The sequence below is a fragment of the Lygodium microphyllum genome, chromosome 12 (assembly GCF_053477565.2).
Source record: "Lygodium microphyllum isolate KBCC chromosome 12, Lygodium_microphyllum_v1.1.10, whole genome shotgun sequence".
Classification (NCBI taxonomy): Eukaryota; Viridiplantae; Streptophyta; class Polypodiopsida; order Schizaeales; family Lygodiaceae; genus Lygodium; species Lygodium microphyllum.
This window is the reverse complement of record NC_141146.1, coordinates 55503705-55526252: the sequence shown is the minus strand read 5'-3', so window position 1 is coordinate 55526252 and position 22548 is coordinate 55503705.

Genomic DNA, 22548 nt, shown 5'->3' with positions numbered 1-22548 from the left:
CCCCCTGGCACCCAAGCGTCCTCCTGCTCCAAGTAGAGCTCAACGGAGAGACCTCTCGCGGCGGGTTCGGTCCACGTTCCCAGCGCGGTCAACAACCCCCTTGGTTAGGGTCAGGTAGGCAGTCGGGGGTAACTAAAATTGCCTCTCCCTTCAGGTCTTTAACCTGAAGTATAGATATTCATTTAATTTGTAATTCATAAATCAAACAGTGCTCTAAAATCTCTAGCAAGCACAAACATTTCCATTAACCGATCTTGTTGTTGGCAAACTGCTAAGAAGGAATCCTTCCTTTTGAATGCATCAGCACTCGTTCCAAGATGTCTTGCAACTTGGCAAGATCCCTTATATTCTGGGTTAGGGCATACCCTATTAACCCAACTTGGTCAACCCTAAAGTTCATTGGATACTTTAGTTTCCGGCTTTTAACCTTCCTTACTTAGAAGGATATCAAAGAATACATCCTTTTTCAAGATAACTTGCGTAAGGATCTGTCATCCTTGTTGAGGTATTTAACCTTTCTTCTTGTGCATCAATCACAAGACCATATGACTTTGTACTTGCTGTGCAAGTCTTGCATCGTAATATGCGATGAAACAATCCGTTTCAGTTTCTTTAAGCTGACGTTTGTCAGACCTAGGGTCTCCTTTTATTATTTTTTTAAAGAACCTCAGGGACAAACCCTAGCTCTTTTACGTTAACGATTCATTGACCCTACAATCAAGGAAGGTGGGCAAGTATTTAAGGTATAAACGTTTCTTGGATTTTAAATCATTCCCAATGCATATTTTGCAGCATAGGTATTTCTTAGTTTATATTAATTCGGTTAACTTTTAGAAGGTAATATGGAGATCACTTCTGCACAATTTTCTATCTATGTGTCAATTGATTTTTCAATCCTAAACTTTATCAATTTGAGGTTAGATAAATTCAATTAATATTCCTTTTTTTCCTTGCAACAAAACTCATGCCAAATAAACAATCTTTTCCTTACTAAGATATGTATTTAGCAATGATAACTTCCTAGAGTTTAAGCAACGTAAGAAACCTTTCATGAATTTCACCTTCTATGATGATTCGTTGTAAAAAGAATAGGGATTAATGGTGCAAGATGCAGTTTTTATTCCTTCAAGATTTAACTGAAATATACTACTTTAGTGGGTAAATAATCTTACTCATAATTCATTTCAGTGCATAAAGCTATTTGAAGGAAAACTATATTTATACTTTATCCATTTTGCATGCTCAACTAAACTAAATTCCTTCATCGTAAATAACTAGGAAAAAATATATCTTCTCCCTAACAATTCATCTTGCATGATTGAATTAAAACCGATATAAAACCAAGAAGGAAAAACCTGGTTTTGGGGTGAGATATCCACATGGATACCGAGAGATGACCCTTCCGCAGCTACTCCTTGGACTTTCTTAGGTGGCATCGCAATTGTAATCCTTCAAACGTGAAGGCAGCTTTACACTCCTTTTCAAAATTCCACCGTCGCTTCAATACTTTTCTTCTCCTTTTCAAGGCAAGGAATCATTAAGGGATTAACCACGAAAAAGGGGTAACAAGACCTTTAAGGTCTTAGCTTCTTCAGAGAGGGAAAGGTTTACAAAGCCTAAAAGAAAAGGCCCTATAGGGATTTATACGTGGTGAAAAGGGGTGTGTGTGAATGTGGTTTTAAAAAACATATGAAGGGGCCTTGGGGAGATCTTTGGGCTTGGGAGTAAAAGTTATAGGAAGGGGATTCTTGGAGATGTTTCAGGACACGAAGTAGTAAAGGCTTAGGGATTTAAACCCCGGGTGAAAGGGAAAAGGTGAAGGGTGAAGGGCATATAGCACACGGGGAAAAGGGTAATAAGGCTTTTCAAGCCTTAGTTCATTTTGGGGATTCCATTCATGGGAAGGGTTTTATGGGGGCTCCACGGAAAGGCTTAATGGTTCCACGGAAAGGGTTAAGGGCTCCACGGGAAGGTGCTTAAGGGAGAAAGGGCTTAAGGCTTATAAAGCACGGAGGGGGGTTCATCCATGGGAAGGAGGCTTAAGGGTTTTAAAAAAACCGAGGGGGGGGGGTGAAAGGATAAAAGGGATATGAGGGGGGTGAAAGGGGGCTTAAAGAGCCCCCTTAGAAGCTTCTAAGGCTTATGGGCTACAACACGTGGCAATCTGGAGCTTGATATCAGCGGCCAACCCTCATGATAGCAGGCGGTGTTTGGACTCGGTGGTAGATGTCACGATGCAGCTCCCTTCTCCTTCCCTCCACACGGCCCAGCAGCACCATTCACTCTCTCCCTTCCTCCACACAATGGACCTCCCATAGTCGTCATCACAACCTTCTTCTCTCCCTCACGGTCTATAAGCTTCACAACCTCCTCATGGCGAAACCCGATTATCACAGCCTTCCTCCTCCCTTCACAGTCCCCATAGCCCTAGTTTTATAGGGAGAGGGAGAGGTACCTCCCCTCCCCCCACACGGCGTGAATGCATGGCCAGGAAGCCAAGCAAGCTCTAGCAAGGAGCTTGCTGGCTCCTCTATCCCCTTCCCTCCTTCCAGCACGATGCGCCACTGAGAAAGGAAAAAAAAATAATATCTGAAATATTACACTATGGCCTAATATGTCCTACTTTCCCACTAATGGCATGTCAAATCATACTTACATCTAGGGACTTACTGTGAGACTATCTAGGGACTTAGAATGAGACTTCAACAAGTCTCTACCATGGTAGTCATTCCCACTCTCGCCATCATGGAAACCCCAAACACTCAAAGCACAAGAAGTACAGAATCATCCACATGCTTCCTATTTATCTCCTCAGTTAGGAGTGTACCCTCTACATCTGACAATTTTAGCCCATTATCAGGCATATTTGCACACATAAGAGTGTAAAATATTTCCCAAAACTGAAGCAGTGTGACCAACAATAACAAAGGTGGAAGATTGTCCTTAAATTCAATATCTTGCGATGACATCTAGCCAATCATAGCATGAAACTTGCTCAAATGCTGAGAAACATTGGTACCTTCCTTCATATGAAGGTCCATAAGCTACTTTAGTCACTACATCTGAGAAGTAGGCTTTGGTTATCATAAATATTAAAAAATTTCTCCCAAAGATCCCATGTAGAGGTTTTCCATCTATGAAAGCATTATAATAAACTTGTTGAGGAACAGGATAATGGTGGACATGCAAACCTCATCTAAATCATCTCATACATTCTCATCTTGGCCTTCAGGCTTAGTGCTCTTGCATTTGATCCACCTACTTTGGGGTTTCTACACTAAAACCTGCCAAATTTGGGTCTCCCAATAGCCATAATTGCTGCTATCCAACTTTTCAATGTTGAAGAATAGCACTGTCATTTGAATGGTAGCCACACTACAGGAAAAAGAGGCATAGTACAGACCAAACAAGCTATTATAATACCTGCAAACAATCTCAAAACCACTACCAAAACAAGTTGAAAATAAGAGGTACAAAGCAAATAATGAGATAACCACACAATATGACCAAAACAAGATCAAATCAAGAGGACTGCTCTCATAAATATTACAATAGTCTACAATGATACCATGTTGAAAATGAGGTACAACATACTTAAGCTTAGTGCAAATAAAATCCAAAGCTCAATGTAACATCCAAGTGTTAAGTAAGCGGCTCCTACTTCTAGAACAGAAGTCAAATGCCAGACAAGCAAAAAAAGTTCAAATCCTCATGTGAGTGGCATCCAAGCATCCAAGATGCATCAAGTACATAGTCGGGAGCATAAGACCCAATAAAAGCTTCAAGCCTATAAGGTCATAGACCTCTAAAGCATCCCATGAAGTAGCTTGCACCAAATTTTAAATGCCTTAAGCTCAAATAAAATCCCAAATGCATTCAATAGCATAACCAAGCATAGAGCTTCAATGTCATGCACCAATACATTTGATAGAATGCCCAAATACATGAAAGAGCATTAGGCATAGACTATGTCTATTAAAACCTTACTATACATTGTATGTACAATAGTAAAATGATAGTCCAGAGTGAGCAAAATTGGGATCAATTGAAGCCCAAAAGAATTTTGGGAGCATGTCCAAACATGTGGCATCAACCATAGGCATCAATGTATCATTCAAAGTAGCCAAGAAGCATCAAACAACAAGCAATGGGCATATGCTTTCACAATGATAAAATCTCCTTCAACCTTGCTTATTATAGCAATAAAAATGGAATTAAAACTTAACCAAATATGTGTTCCAATTAGTCCAAAAGCATTTAAATACATTGGCCAAATATTTTTGAAGTGTCCAACATAATGAATGATCATCCCAGGAGCATCACATAAGCCAAGACCATGACATTTCCCACATAAATAATATTCAGTCCTATTATGACAACAATTATATCCATGAAAAAACTAAGCTAAAAAGAGTGCTCAAATTATTCCAATAGCATCTAAAACCAATGACATATGATCTTGCAAGTATCTGGCAACAAAACATAGGTATGCATGCATCTTGGGAAGCATATACGAGCTCCAAACATTGAAGATATGGTAGTCCCTATTTTATGATAGCATGTTGCTCTATTTTCACAGTTAACAGTTCAAACCCAATGACTCAAAACCACTGTTCAATGTTAATGGTCACTGTTGGGAGGAGTGGTAAACAATGCCAAAGCCTTTGTCCAATATGCAAGAGTGGTTGAGCAAGTGCAAGTACTTGAAAATGGCCACAACTGAAAAAACATGTTTGAACCTCAAGGGAATCTCAAAGAGATAGTTTAAACCATCTTATTATCTTAGATTTGAGTGCAGGCCAAGCTCTATCCCTAAAGAGATACTAGAGAGAGAGCTAAAACTATCTCACCATCATAGCCAGGATCAAATCAAGGGGATCTCAAAGAGAGAGTTTTCAAGCTCTATCTCCAAAGGGATTTTTGAGGGAGAGTTGAAACTATCTTCCACTCAGGGCTAGGCTTGACGTCAAGGGGATCCCAAAGAGAGAGTTGAAACTATCTTACCCTAGGCTAGAATTGAGCATATGGCCAAGATATGCCTTCAACATCTCTTGGCCAAGATCTACCTCAAGGAGATGCCCAACATAGAGTTAAAACTATCTTTCCCACTAGCTAGGCTTTAGTGCATGACCAAGCTCTGCCCCTAAGAGGTATTAAAGAGAGAGTTAAAACTATCTTACCCAATAGTGAGGCTTGAGTGCATGGACAATATATATTTGAGAGAGAGTTGAAACTACCTTGCTCATAGATATAGATTAACCTCTAGGAGATCTCAAAGAGAGAGTTGAAAAAAAAATTTCCATAGGGAAAGGTGTATCCTCAAGGGATCTCAAAGAGAGAGTTGAACTTGTATGTGCCACATTTTAAGTGATTGAGCTTAGATATTGAAGCCTACAAATTTGACATTAAAAAAAAGTGATTAATTAATTTTGGAGTATTGAAGACTTATGTTCTATAGAATATAAGTGTTGATATGACTTTAAGTGTCCAATCCATTGTGATCATTATAGATTCTGAATTGAGTAGGGTATAAGATAGAATTTTGTGAGAAAGATACAATGTTGGAATTTGGTTGATTGCAAAAGATCATGATGTTATATCTATGCTTTGAAATTTACAACAGAAAATAGGATATGATTTAGGTTTTATTTTTCATCTATCATGACTACCCATAGATTTAAGAAAATGACAATGTATTGACTAGGGAAGCTAGGTTTCGAAGCAAGGTTCAAATTCTTGACAAAAATGGCTATGAAATTTGAATGTGATGCTACATGAACCATCCTTATCAATGATGATCCTTATAAGTATTGTGTGACACCAAGTGCTAAGTACATCCTTCCATCCACTTTTGATATCTAAGAAAAATATGATGAAATGCTTATATAATGCATTTAATTTTCTACTTGCTTATATTGAATGATGTTTTTGATATGTGAAGCACTATCACAATCATTAGGGATAAATATCTCTATCCAAAGGGAAAAATTGGTACAAGAAAGCTAAAAGTGTTTTGATTATTTGGGTTGATATGAACAATGAGGCTTGAGCACACAAGCAAGCTCTACCTCGAAGAGAACTTGATGTGAGATTTGAAACTATCTTACCCATAGGGGAAATCTCTACCTCCAAGAGAACTCAAAGAGATACTAATGTAAGATGGAGCACATTGCCAAGCTATAAACATTGCAAAGAAGAAGAGTGGATATAAGCCTATGTATGAAATCAAGTTCTATCTCAAGGAGACATCAAATAGACATTTGAAACTATCTAGCCCATATGCTCAAGTTCTATTTCTAAGTCTCAAAGAGAGAGGTTTACTTGGGCACATAAGAAAGCTTTATTTGAAATATATATCAAGGATAAAATTAATATAAGCCTAAGGACATTAAAAGTCTCTATCTCAAGAAACTTTTCAAGAGGGTTGTTATAGGCTTGAGAATATCTTGGGGAGTCCACCTTATAGAACATGTAAGATACCATGTGAGTTCAAAAGAAACGGTATTATATTTAGAAAAACTTATAGGATTATATTCACAAAGGATTTTTAAAATTATAATTTGAAAAAAAATCGTAAGTTTAGTAAAGTAAAAGGGGTAATTTTAAGGCCTTATAACATTTAAAGAAAGGGTATTTCTTAATATCCTTTGAGCACATATTATATAGATGATTTCTTATAGGTGGACTCCCCGGTGAGAATATGGCTAATCTCTAACTAAAAGAGATCTCAATGAGTCAAGGTTAACATAATCTTTTTGAAAAGCATGTGTCCAAGCTTTGTCTCATTCAAGAGAGAGTTAGAACTCTCTTTCTCACACAAGGTCTTTCGGACTTAATGGCCTCTTTTAGCCGCCTTCCCATGAATGCTATTTTGGGTTTCCAATCAAGCTATTCCATGAATAACAATGCTTAGGTCACAAATTATTGGATGAAGACACTACCTAGTCACAAAGGGATTCTTATAGCATCTTGATAATCATGCATCCCTTCTTTTCCATGATCCTACCCACACTGTAATAAATTCCTAGTGGGGATACCTTCATTGTAATTATCCTACACATCATTAGTGGTTGTGGCATCTTGATAATCAAGCATTTCTTTTTAGCCATAAAATTTTCTATCGTGTAACTTTAGCAAGCATACCTACACTACACATATCGTGCATCACTTTCTTGCGATGGTCTTGTCCATCATGCCATAAATTCTCAACAAGCATGCCTTCATAGTGACTATCCTACACATCATTTCTCGATGCAATATCTTGACAAGCATGCATCCCTTTTTCACCACGATCCTACCCATCATGCAATGCATTTTTAGCAGTCATGCCTTCACATTGCATATTGTGCACTCTTCTTTCCCATTGTCCTTCCCATCATGCAATACATTTTTAGTATGCATGCCTTGACTCCCACTATTGTGCACATCATTAGTGGTTGTAACGTTTTGATAATGCATCCCTTTTTTGGCATGGTCCTACCAATTATGAAATACATTTTCAATAGGCTTGCCTTCAGTGCAACTATTGTGCACAACATTATTAAGTTGGCTATCATGAAATGATTCTACAATATTCAAGCCCTCATTGCTATGAACTTGTACATCATGTGTTGTGTGGTTCTCATGGTTTAAGTTAAAATCTATCTCTATATTGGGCTACATGTACTCAATGCATTTGGGACATTGGACACGCTCCTATTATTTCAAGACCTTCAACCACTTATTCAATGACTACCTCTCACCTAGCTTCTTGAACATGAACATAAAATATATTTATAGTGAATGCACAAAGCATACCCTCAATGATAAAGGATTATCTTGCCATAGTCCATGATCTAAGATGCACCTCCTAGATTCTCAAACACTCTATAGCCTTTGTTATGCTAAAAGAGAGCATGGTTAGGCATGAGAGAGCACAAGAATAGATGGAGACTTCACCCTCTTGGTCCCTCATTCTCACTCTCACTCTCTTGCTCTTAAGTCACCTCTCTCTCTCTCTCACATAAGAAAAAAGCAAGAAGGCAATAACCAAAATTTGGCACACAGGTGAATAGCCTCTTCCATTCTTTTTCAATATTTTTATACATAAAGTTAGGATTAGGGTTTTCCCAATACCCTTGGATATCCTATCCATTTTTTGGACCAATGATTAGTCTTCTCCCCTTTCATGTAGTTAGATCCATATTTCCATCTTGAGCACTACCAATTATTATTATAACTTACATGGGAGGGAGCATGGCTCTCCTTTACAACAAATGATTTATTTCCTCAAAGCATTAAAATTTCCAAAAATTTTGAGGCTTCCATATTCTTCTCTTTCTTCATGTCTTTGTTTTTCAAACTCATTAACATTTGCCCCCATCCTAGTAAAGTGCCAATTCCATGGCACTACACCAAAGGAGCATGATGTGGATGTTGGCAAGAAGTGTTGGGTGCGTTGATGAAGAGATCCTAGAGGGCCAAGTTTCTTTAATAGTACAAGGGAAATATGCAACATATGAGGGAAAGAAGCAATGTGTGGTGAAGAGGAAAATGGTGGAAGTCATAGGAAGTAGGAAGTATGGGCCACTTATAGCAATGGTCCTTCGTGTGCTCCATGTGACGTGAGGAAATCTACCATGCTATCCATGTGAAGTGAAGAATAAAAATGTGTCACACTTAAAATAATCAGATATATTGATGTTGGGGTTGACAAGAAGGAAAAGAAAAAGAAGAGAGAATTTTTTAGTTTGAAGAACATGAGCTATTGTCAATTGATAATAGTGTATAGAATCCACTTGCAAAAGTCTATTGTTCACAAGTTTACTGCCCAAGTGGTAGGTAGATTAGTTCAAATTGTGTGCGCAAGTATTCAATGAGGAGATGGCTGTGTTTTCCATAGACTCTTTAGACTCAAATCACACTTTCTAAGTACAGAATGAGATACAATCAATGCATTAGCAGCCCAACCAAGTTACAATTTTAGTTCTCATTACATATTTTTAAAGGGGCTAGTATAGTTCAAAAAACTCTTCCTTTTTTCATTTTAGATGATGGGACCCAAAATACAATCTTTGTTCAACATTTCTTTATGCTACACCATGGCTAGCTAAAGGAGAAAGTCTTGTAATTGGAAGAGCAATGGGTTTTGTTAGATGGGGTTGGATCTCAATTCAAATCAAAAAGACCATTCTATTTCATGTCTGGGCACATGTTTAACCATGACACACCACTTATTTTTATCTAGGCATGGGAAAGGAAAACATGGTGGAGATGGTGCACTTGTGATAAGGACTCATAAGTAGCTTAAAAAAGATAGAGGAAAGCTATAATGTGATGCCGATGCTGTAAGCTTCTTGAGACAACACATGAACATAGGGCTAAATGCTATGTCTATTGCAAATAACGATAATATGGACAAGGTATTTTGGGAAGTAAAACTTGATGAGGTTGAGAGAACTAAATCATAGGATTGTAAACCCATTCCTGGGTCATGCTCCTTAAATCTTGTTTGTGGCTATTCAAGTAGCACAAACTTAAGAATAAGAAATTTGGCATGTTTTTGTGGTACTTCTATGCAAAGAAAGTGGAGGCAATGCACAAATAGGTTTTATGTTGAAGCATGGACATATCACGCGTCTAAGGAATACAATGACATTGACTTCGAGGATGATGATGAGTGATTGTATGAAGGACACCATGACATATTTTTTGATGCTGTGGAGATTGGTGAAAACTTTGCAACTATTGCAAAGGTGAACAATGAACAAGGTCTAGATTTTTATGTGTTGAAATGCATCTCATAGTAGTAGGAGCATATCCATAATGCAATGATAGACAACTAGGGAAACAAGATTGTTGTAAATGCTTATGTGATCAAAGGACATTGGTACAAGCAAGTGGAAGGTGTATCTTTTAGGTTGATCAACATGAAGAAGCTTTGATATACCCACATTCAGTACATGCCCTGAAGTTTCCAATGGATTTGATTTATGCAAAGATGATTTGCTACAAGATGTGTGTGATGATGTTTTGTGGGTGACATACATGAAGCACATTATAATAGTATCTTATCTCAGGTGTGATTCTTATTGTGAATTGCACCGACATTGATGCATGATGATGTTGGGCAAAAGGCGTGCGTTTCCAATGTGCCAACAAGTCTCATTTTTGTTTATTGGCATCTAGTAAAATATGACTTTGCATAAGACCTCTCATTTTCATTATTTTATATATATATTTGTATTGGATTGACAAGTTTAATGACGAAAAGTTTATGTGACATAAGCCTAAGCTGTAGTGTCATAACCACCGCATAGGAGAAACGAAAAGAGAAAAAAATGAGGTGCATGTGTGGATAGTGGGTGGATAGTCGTCAAAAGGATGTTGTCCTAAAAATGGAAGGATCAAAAAAGTTGGGTGACTTCCTTACAAAATTCATAGGACCAAGACCAAACACTAAATACCTAGGGTCATGATCTAGAACTCAACTAGTATTACCTTAGGGGGCTAAAGTGAGTTATGCCTTATGAGAAAAGTGATTGAAGTTTTCTCCCCTTTATCGCTCACTCTCTTTAAACCAACTGCAGTGAAATTCCACTCTTAGTCTTGATGGATTATAAAGTGATCCTTCTTGGGTGGGCAGTAGATTGGTGATAGAAAGTGTTAAGTCATAGTTCTCTAAGGTTGATCCTAGTGGGTCAATCCCATTATATTCTACTACTAGGTAGACTTGGGAGTCACTTAACGAGCTTAGTCTATGAATTTTGATTGGCCTGAATGGTATTTCTCAAGAAAGGAAACCAAGAAACTATCCAATTTGCTCTCTCTTGGGTTAGGTTGGGGTGGGTACATGAAAGTATCCAACTTGGTATAGGTGCATCCCTTAGAAAGGAAAAACCAGTTTTACATTGTGCCAATCTAGCATAATAAATACATTGCACTATTGTACCTTTAATGTGAAAAGTATTACTCCAATCATTCTTCACTTGCTTTGAGAGGAGTATCTTTGCTTCTTTGCATAGAGCAATGGTAAGAATGCTCATTTTCTATGTTAGTATGCTAGTACTGTCAAATGGCCTCCAACCTCCAAAATACATAGTATTTACACACAATACCAACATCGATGAATATATTACTCACAAACATGGTAGTTACACACAATAAACAAGAGTGCTAACATAGTAGTACTGCATACCAATAGAGAGTCTAATACAAAAGACTACTAATACATAGTAGTATTAAATACAATAGAGTGTCTAATAGAAAATACTACTAATAAATAGTACTCATTGCAATGAGCACTACATCACATAATATTAACACAAAAGGATACTACAATAGAAAATATTAACACAATAAATACTATTATTAATTAGTCTCGATACACATAGAGTACTAACATAGCATACTAAGATATTTTAGCAAATGATAACATGGACTAGGAAGACAAAAGACTATTAACATACATTACTAGTATGAAAGAGTACAAATAAATACATTGCTCACAAACATATATGAACATAGAAAAGCACTACAATATAAGGGTACTAAAAAAAATATTATTGTAATATAATACTAATATAAAATATGTTATTGGTTCAAACTAGCATAGAGATCTAATATATGGTACTAATGTATGCTATTATTAACAAAAATAAGAAACTAAGATTAAGCATTAAGTTAGAAGAATACTAACAAAATAAAAACTACTAACATAGAAGACTGTGCATGTGGTTTTCCTGTGGCATGACGCACTAGCTGCTATTCACACACAGGTGGCATGCAACCCCCATACATTTATTTGAATTTTTCAATCTATAAAATTTGAAAAATCATTTTAAAAACATATAAAAACTTATAAAATTTTGACAAATATGATTTTAAAAAATAAAAATACTAAAAATTTTACTAAATTAATTGCATACTTTTTGAAAAAATTTAGAATTTTTTGTAGCTAAGAATGTCTACAAAAATTTATAAAATAATAAAAAACATTTAATTTCATGAAAAGTTACACAAAAAAGCTTGAAAATAGTTTGAAAAAGAAAAGAAAAATCGAAAAATCATACTCACATTTCTTTATATTTTTGGATCACTTACATGTGCTGAAATGATTAAAATTAATTGGGAACCAATTAACTGAATAAGAAATCCTTATCTAACGTGTAAATTCTTTGAAATTTTCTTTTTCGACTCCGAAAATGGCTTTAAATTTTTTGGATTTTTTTGAAAAATCTATTGGACCTTTGTCCTTAGCTTTCAACCCACATTGCTGAATAAATTTAAAATATATATATTAATTCAACATTCATATCCAAATTTATTAATTTTAGCAAAAAAAATTAGATCATTAGATTTTCTTATTGGATTACATTGTGATAGCACATTCAAACTATGCTTGCATACACACCCCTCCTAAGTATTTATTTTCTTTTCTTTTTATTTTTTCTATTCCAAAACCCATAATGAATTATTAAAAGGAATTGTGATCACCATGTTTTTCACGTACATTCGTGCTAAGAATACACATATTTTTTAAAATTAAAATCAACATGCCGTTCACTTAACAAGTACTTCATGTGCTACAAACACATTTAATTTTAAATAAAAATGAACCAACCGCCACTAAAAAGCACTCACTGGTAAAAAAACACCCAACATATAATTAAATTTTAATAAGTGAATTTACATTTAGAGACCCTCACTCAAGATCCGAAGTTCGAGTTATGTTAAAAGCATCGTTTCAAACTTAATAATTTTTAAATAAAGGATAAAAAGGGACCCGTTGTTTTCTTTTTAAGGTTTATTACCTAATAAAATTTCACCCATTATTAATAATATTATTTAAATGAATCCTTCATTATATTTATTTCCCCCATACTACACATTTCCCTTTTCAATGAATGTGCTTTGTGGGGATGGAAACGATGGAGTCTTCTCTAGTCCCTCTTGTCGATGTTGGTTACTATATTTTTGTTTTTCTCATATCGACGAGTCAGGGTACGGTATGAATTTTTATTTTCCTTTTCTACATGATATAGGGATTCAAGATATTTGTTTATCTACATAATATGAAGTGTTCGGTCTCACATGTGTAGAGGTCATGCCGAATTTTTCCTGAGATGTGGACCACTTGGGGTGGCTAGTTAGACGATCAAATCATGTGCATTTATTATGATTAATATATTATCTATTCCTATATTGTTGTTTTGCAAGCACTCATTGTGCCGATGTATTTACTTCTCCCAAAGGAGGATGGATGGAATGGGACCTCGTCTTCTAACTTGTTGAATGATGTAGTTTGAATGGTTTTTGAGGACTCTGTAACTTCAGATATTATGCTTCTGTCTTATATGTATTTGAGATGTGATTTTCCGATTTCAGATGATGAAGATTTAACTTGGTATGTCAGGGATGTAGTACTACAAGCTACTTTTTATGTCAAATATTTGGAGTTGCAGACATATGAGATGTTTCACTCTTATTCCTCCAAAGTGGTTGATTGTCCTGAGATTTTGTGGCATGCTATGATTGACTCTATCATTTTGAATCAACACCAAATCAAAGATTCAGCTCATGCACAAAACATTAACCAACTAAGGGTTGATCTTTTTGCCCATCTTTCCAAGCAATGCACATTTGATTCCTCCTTTTTTGAAGCTTATCATCATAGGTCCGCAGTCTTAGGTCCAATAGTACCTTGTCTATCTCATTATCAACAGATGGCCCATTGGTATGCCACTTATCTTTCGCTTTATCAATCTAACCCCTAGGTCATTTTACCCCTTGTCTTTCAACCTCAGGGTGCCCCTTAAATTCCTATCTTTACACATTATTCTTTAATTGAAGATCATGTCTTTTCCTCTCATCCTTCTTCTCCTTCCCCATCTACAAAGTTTCACTCCGCTTTTCCTACTTATCTATTAACACCTTTCTTAATAGATTCTCCTAAATTTTCAAGTAATCCCTCTTTAGCTCATTCTTCATTTTACGATTTTTCCTACCCATCTCTTCATCCTCTTTTACTAGTTCTTCTTCCATCTCCTGTAACCACTTCTATTCATCATCCCCCTCAGTTGGTTAGTGGATATGTAGGGTTTGGTAAGAAGATTCCTAGAAAACGAGGGTGCTCAACTAATTCTCTTACTAGACCTTAGATTAATTGACCATTGATTCCAGGGGAGTGGACGACTGCTAGTCAAGCATATCAAAATTATCTCCATTTTTCTCAACAACATTCTCAGTCTACAGATCCTTCAATGAGATTGACAGCTCACTTTGCTTGGTATCTAGCATATATACATAAGCATTCACATAATGATCCGAAGGCCATTCCAAAGTTGTGCATGAATGTAAATGTAAAGATTAATTCCCAACAATTGGATGTATTGTATTTTCATGCCCTTTGTTTACTTAGTAGATATCTTGTCTTGCTAGAGAGGATGTGTTGCCTTTAGTTTTTCCAAAATCCTCGACAAAATTTTGTGGATGAATCCTTATCCATGGACCGTTTGTGCAATCATCAAGCCTTTAAGAGAGGTCATCTTCACTAATACCTTTGGATGTATCTTTCATGATTCATGATGATATACCTCTCTTTTGGAGGTCCCATTCAGATGGTTGTTTTGTATTTAGTGTTTGTGTTGTGTATTAATTTATATGTGATGGGGTCGTGGTGGTTGGATATTCAATTTGTTTCTGTAATATTTCTACTAAAAATATTACGTACATGCGTGAGTCTCACGCAATGATGATGCCGGCATTAAAAATAGGAACGGTGCGATCTTCAAATTGTACACAATGTATCATGATCTCCATTGATAGAATCGAGACTAAGGTTTAAAGAAGCCCGACTATTTTCATGAGAACCTCCTCTTGAGAGGAGATCAAGAGGATAATTGATTAGATTTATGACAAAATGTTTTTACCCTTTTTTATCCCTCCAGCCGAAGGCTGTGCTATAGGAGGGGGAGTAAGGCGCAGGTACGTTGTCAAGTGTTTTTCTGAAAATTGAAAAGCCCTAGTCAAATTGTAGTTAGGTTTGATTTCTTGCTAGCTTAGTTGTTTGTGTGTCAGTTTGTTTTGTTGTTTTGTAATTGGATTTCTTGTGTTTGTCTAGCATAGGATTTTTTTCTGTCATTTTGTTTAATTTGTTGAGTGTGAAACTTGATAGCCTTGGTCGAGCTTCATATTTTTTTGGATAGGTAGGAACTGGAGTTTGCTAGTAGCTACTGAACATTGTGGAGCTAGGTATGTTTTCTTATCGAAACTTTTGCACATCGTGGGGATAAAGGGTTCACGAGCACTTCATGTTGCACTTGTTGATGCACTATACTCGGGGGTCATCTCTTGTTCTTACCATATACTTCCATGCCATGGGTTGGGATTATGCACATTTTGCACCATCATTGAGCACTAGCACGACATGAGGTCCGTTGGAGCTATATGCAGTAAATTTTAGATGCACGCGCATATGAGAGACCACTTGTCATTAAGCACACACATTTCTTGCACGCACGATATTTGGGATGCTCATCACAAAGTTAGGAACCTCTAGTTGAGTGTGTAAGGAGGTTGGGTGAGTTAGAGGGTCCTCTCCTGGATCACAGCAGTACTTGTTGTAGGAGACGAATTTGGAACTTGTACCTGAGGTTGTGCCTGAATAAAGGTTTTCTTAATGTTATTATACGATAATTGATGTTAGCTTATATTACATCTTTAATTCAGCTATCTCGTAAAAAATGTAGCTACTTAACTTTTTATCAACTCTTATACACAGCCATACATTGATAAAAAGAAGTCTTTATTTGTATTTACATAGGCATAGCCCTTTCAAATACAACGTTTCATGTGATGATAAGCCAATTGTTACATTTATTTTGGGGAGAACAACGTTGTATTGCATTTATCTATAGGAACTATGTAATAGTAGGGTTTTGGGTCATGGATCTTTAGGAATCAATAAGTCATTGGAAGTTTAGGATATCCTTTCCGTTGGAATCCATACTTCTCATGGCGGCCCAACACTTTAATCTTGTCGGTGGGGATTACATGAGTTACTTCCTCATATACATAAGAGTTCATCTCAACCCTCCGACCTTGAATACGTAAAGTCGAATTTACGTGAGCTTCCACAAAAATGAACAGCTTCACGACTTTCAGGTCTTCCAACCACTTGATCCTCTTTAGGTTGGTCTGTAGGTAAGCAAACCGGTGGGCGGCTATATAGTAGATTCCTAAAGCACCCATCCATCTTCGTTCTATGTACAAAGGTGATGGATTATAGATCTGCTCTAGGATGTTCATCATCCCAATCCTTTGTCTATAAAGCGGAGAATGCATTGCAGTCATAAACATGACCCGAAATACCAAAAACTTGTTCCACGCTTCATAATTCTGCAAGATAGCATTGAAGGTAAGGAAATGTTTGGACAACAACAATTTCTTTACTTCATTTTATTGAGATCTCATAAAAATAATTCTGTTGTTGGTCGGCTCTGATACTAACTATAACGTGTCCACTAGTATCATACAGGACACGTCTTAGTAGTCCATCGGAAAGGATGTCTAGAAAGCTCCGCCCGGCACTCCCATGGAATGTTACGGGAATTGCGATCTAGGTCTTTCCGCATCTACCACGTAGCGGAAGTATCCTGTCCGTTCCCACTTAGGATCGATTGGAATTAGGGTTTTCTTGATTGGTCATTACCTAACAGCAACTAGCGTCGGACCCAAGAGAACTACTTTACGCAGAAACGCCAGGTCTGAAGCGGATTCATGCTGCACTTGGTTCAAGGAGAATGGGAAATGAGAGGGATGCAAAGCTCAACCTCTGTGCCATAAGGCATAGTCCCATTCTGTTCCCCTGAAACAACGTAAATTGGGTAAGACATAACTCTAGGTCATCGCTTTCATTGTTCATGTCCTTTGACGATCATCCCGATGTTCTTCGAGATTTGAGAAAAGTTCCCGGCCAACCGGGACCACCCAACCGTAGGACGGACCCATGGCCCATCTTCCACACTTTCCTCGGTATGTTTTAGTTATGTAATTATCTAACACATTAATTTGACATGTAACAATCAACTTCTTTAAATAATCTGTTAAGCACTGGTTCCTTCACGTAATCTTATCACGTACATAGAAAAACAATATCAAACAAGTTCTTTATTAACATATCATCATTTTTATCTTTGAAATACAAGGAGTTCCACCCATAGGCTTGTCCATAATCCACCCGAAGGCTATCCAATAATCCACAGGGATCACTAATCCAAGCTTCTACCCATAGACTAGTATGCGAGCCTTGAGATCCAATCGTGAGTCACGTTAGCCTCTTGTGCAAGACCCGGAAGGCGAGGGATTTACGGCCAGAGCCCCCCCTGGCACACCCAAGCATCCTCCTGCTCCAAGTAGAGCTCAACGGAGAGACCTCTCACGGCGGGTTCGGTCCATGTTCTCGACGCGGTCAACAACCCCCTTGGTTAGGGTCAAGCAGGCAGTCGGGGGTAACTAAAGTTGCCTCTCCCTTCAGGCCTTCAACCTGAAGTATAGATATTCATTTAATTTGTAATTCAAAAATCAAACAGTGCTCTAAAATCTCTAGCAAGCACAAACACTTCCATTAACTGATCTTGTTGTTGGCAAACTTCTAAGGAATGTTTCTTTTCTTTCAAATGCATCAGCACTCGTTCTAGGGTGTCTTGCAACTTGGCAAGGTCCCTTATATTCTGGGTTAGGGCGTACCCTATTAACCCAACTTGGTCAACCCTAAAGTTCATTGGATACTTTAGTTTTCAATTTTTTACTTTCCTTATTTAGAAAGATATCAAAGAATACATCCTTTTGCAAGATAACTTACGTAAGGATCCGCCATCCTTGCTGAGGGTATTTAACCTTCCTTCTTGTGAATCAATCACAAGACCATATGACTTCGTACTTGCTGCGTAAGTCCTGCATCATAATATACGATGAAACAATCCGTTTTAGTTTCTTTAAGCTGTGTCAGACCTAGTATCTCTTTTTAAGAACCTCAGGGACAAACCCTAGTTCTTTTTTATTTACGATTTATTGACCCTACAATCAGGGAAGGTAGGCAAGTATTTAAGATATAAACGTTTCTTGGTTTTTAAATCATTTCCAAGGTATATTTTGCAGCATAGGTATTTCTAAGTTTACATTAATTCGGTTAACTTTTAGAAGGTAATATTGAGATCACCTCGGCACGATTTGTTATCCTTGTAACAATTGATTTTTATGTCCTAAACTTTATTGCTTTGGGGTTAGGTAAATTCAATTAATCTTCCTTTTTCCTTGTGAATGAACTCATGCCAAATAACAAGCTTTTCCTTGCTAAGATATGCAGTTAGCAATGATAACTTCCTAGAGTTCAACCAACGTAAGAAACCTTTCATGAATTTCATCTTCTATGATGATTCGTTGCAAAAAAGAATAGGGGTTAATGGTGCAAGATGTAGTTTTTATACCTTCAAGATTTAACCAAAATATACTACTATAGTAGGTAGATAATCTTGCTCGTAATTTGTTTCAATGCATGATGCTATTTGAAGGAAACTATGTTTTATACATTATCATTTTTGCATGTCCAATTAAACTAAACTCCTTCATCGTAAATAACTAGGACAAAATATATCTTATCCCTAACAATTCATCTTGCATGATTGAACTAAAACCAATGTAAAACCAAGAAGGAAAAAACCTGGTTTTGGGGTGAGATATCCACATGGATACCGGGAGATGACCCTCCCGCAGCTACTCCTTGGACTTTCTTAGGCGGCATCGCAGTTGTAATCCTTCGAACGTGAAGGCAGCTTTTACTCTCCTTTTCAGATTTCCACTGTCTCTATTTCGAGGCAAGGAGCCGTTTAAAGGATTACCATGAGAAGGGATAATAAGACCTTTAGCTTCTTTGGAGAGGGAAAGGTTTATTAAGCCTAAGAAGGCCCAATAGGGTATATACACGGCAAAAAGGTTATGGGTGAGTGTGGCTTCGCAACCATATGAACCTTGGGAGAACTTTTGGGCTTGGGGTAGAAGGTATAGGAAGGGGGATTTTTAGAGAGGTTTTAGGACACGGAGTAGTAAAGGTTTTAGGGATTTTAACCCAGAGTGATAGGGGAAAGGTGAAGGGTGAGGGCTTATAGCACGGGGGAGAGGGAAAAGGGTGTGTAAGGAAAAGGGGACACGGGGTTAGAAAGGGGCTTAGGGGGTGTGTTAAGAAGAAAAAAAAAAGGAGTATGAGGGGGGGTGAAACACAGGGTTCAAACACCAAAAGGGACTTATAGATTTAGGCACGGGGGGGAATTTGTGGGTTATGAGGCCAAGGGGTGTGGGGGTTTAATGGCCCACAGAAAGGGGTTAAAGGTTTAAGACCGGGGTGGGGTGAAAGGATTTTTAAGGGGGTAAAACTGGGAGGGGGTGAAAGGGTAAGGGAAGGGTATAGGAAGGGGGCTTGAGGGTTTAAAAACTCAGGGTGAAAGGATTCTAAGGTATAGGAAGGGGGACTTGAGGAGTCCCCCCCTTAGAAGCTTCTGTAGCCACGTAGGGGGGGAAACTTTTTGACGGCGACCAAGAGGGGAGGGTGGAAAACCAGATCCAAGGATGCCCTCTTCAAACTGAGCATAAGCATGGACTCCCAGATTTTATACAGAAAATTTTGTAATAGGAAAAGTACTGCTCTACTGTGCAGTCCAGCAACCTGTCTACACCTGTGTAGGAGACCTATTTTGACATGTAAGTATTTTGTGGAGTCCCAATAGAGTTCCAAAACTGATCCAAGCCCTTATAGTACCTGTGGGCACTCTGCAAGACCTGCACCTCAGTTCTTGAGAGTAGGTTTACCCCTGTAAATGCAACAAACTGCTTACAGCACCCTGTGAGAGTTAAGAAAAGGGTTATAATGGATTATCTTGTCAATGCATGACTAAAGGGTCATCCCATGTGGCATAATGCATTGCTCAATCATCCAATTTCACTGTTTGTAGCCTTATTCTAGAACTGGGCATGTCATAAGCATCTCTTAGCACCATTTTCCCATGCATAGCCATGTCTCATACATCCCAAAGCATTGCATTCACTGCCATTGACTGCATATGTATTCCCATGTCTGCAAATACATCCTCAATAGAATTTCCATACATTTGTAGCCAATAATACTTCCATACATCAGTGCCAAGTCAATATTTTAGTTCTTCAAGTGAGTACTTGCACCTGCAAGCAACTTGGGCTCTAGATCACCGGGAGGTGGGAAAAGTTCCCCCCGGACCGGGTTGTGCACCCCTTTAGGGTCTTTAGTGGCAAGGGGGGGTCACCCCTCTTTTGTCTTGCCACCTCGCCTGGCATCAAGCTTTTTCCTCACCTGGAGTATACATGGCAGACATTTATTATTTAAGCAATCAGCATGCTATGCAGGGTGGCTTGGAAATAATTCTTTTAATGAGGTGCATGGAATTGAATTGGGAATAAGGAGAGGGCTTACCAAGTAGTGACTCCTTGCTAACTCACCTCATGTACAATGGAATTTTAGGGATTAATATTTGCTCAAGCAATCATCACAAGTCAAAAGGTTAGGGTGAGGCAATCAATGAATAGTAATAAGAATTTCCAGCATGGAATGGATCATCTTGAATGGAAGGAAGCCTAAGAGAATGATTGACATTAAATTGACAGCATGTAGGCATTAAAATTTGAAAGGAAATGCATGATTGACTACTTGAATCTCTTCCAACAATAGGCTTATTAGGCTCAGCAAGAGGATGAAATTAGAAGAGAGCTCAAGAGTCAATTACCTCTTAAATTGGTGAAGCCAGCTAAGAAGCCAATGTCCCCATGGTTGGTTTCCAATACTCCCAATAGCTCCATGATGACAATTTCAGCCAAGAATTAAGTCTTCAAGCTTGATTCTTCAATGGGGAAATGAAAGGTTGAGCTCCAGTAGTTCTCAGCATGCCTTGAAGATCATAGAAGAATAATGCCCCAAAATCTTATCCCATAATGCCTTCCCATGCTCCATACCTCTTCCCATTGAGTAAGCAAGCTCCATTTACAGTAAAGAATTCAATCTTGAAACCACGGGACCCAATCTTGAAGGGAACTTGAAGAAGATGAAGGTCGTGGTCCATGGCTATGGCTACCCCAAATGTCCAGCTTGCAATCTTGCTTCCATCTTCAAGTACCGACCTCTAGATGCTCGCTTCTTCAAGGATTCCTGTAGGTACAAGTTCCTGGGACCAAGGAAGGAAAAAGCCCTCAAGAATCAGTGTGAATGCTGAAGAAGAATCCACGGCTGTCCATGGCCTACACCTATTAGGGTTTCAGAGGTTGAAGGATGCTCAAGAGGATGAAATGGTGACTTCCATCTTGCAAGAATCAACTGCCAGATGCTGAGGAAGAAGGCCAAGATGAAGGAGAGGCCTGGTATGCTAGTAACCTTGCTCAATTAGCTGCCGAAAATCTGCACCACAAATTGCAGGCTGTGCACAGGCAGGAAGGAGGCAACTCAGTCACATCAAATAGGTATTTAGAATGAAGCATAGGGCCCCTTGGAAGCTGTAGAAGGCATTTGATCACTAGGGATGGGAGGAAGAAGATCTCTGCTGTTGTTCTCCTCCATGCAAGCTTGGTAGGAGCTTGAGAATGAAGAAAGAGAGGACTGCATACGAAAAGTAACTAGGACTTAACTCTTTCCTACTTGTGACCACTATTTCTAAAATTTTACCTTCAAATTTGGCCCAAAATGACCCACGACCTACTAAATGTGGTGTTCCAGCCTCCAATCTTGGTCCAAGGACTCCATTAATGCTCCTGACTGCTGTCCTCTTGGTCCTTGACCTGTAGCTCTTTAGTGCTCCTCCATTTTTGTGCCTGTCACACTGTGTACCTGAAGCCTCTTGGATTTTAAAACTGAAAATGATGGTAATTGAGCATGTAAAGTAACTAAATGGATCAGAACTAGAGCTTTGATACCACTTATAATGAAGGAGACTGGAGAGAGAAGAAGAAGGAGAGAGAGAGTGCAGAAGAGAGAGAAAGACTACAGGAAGAGAGAGAAAGAGAGTGACGAGGAGAGAGAAAGACTAGAAAAAGAGAGAGAAAGACAGAAAGAGAGAGAAAGAAGCCATGAGAGCTTAGAGAAGGAGATGAAGATGAAAGGAGACTTGTATTAAAATCTGATAATGAAAATCAAGTCCCTAACACCTTATATACTAGCCATTGTAGCTAGTATTTCCCCATTATTAAATCCCCCTTTCTTACAAGGATTCGATGTTCTATCAATATATATTGATTTGATTCGTTATGCTTTGTCTTTATCGTGTTTACCTCTTGTCTATTATTTTGATTCTCTTCCATCTCCTATCTCTACTTTCTTCTATCTTTCATCCCCAATGGATATGACCTTTCAACAAAAACCCCTCAGACAATGTAGATATAGAATATAGCACATGTATACACAAAGATGACTAATAAATAATAATGGGGTCCTAATGAAAAACAAAACAGCAACTGGAATGAGATATCAAACCATCAACTAGAAAAGTGGACAATAGC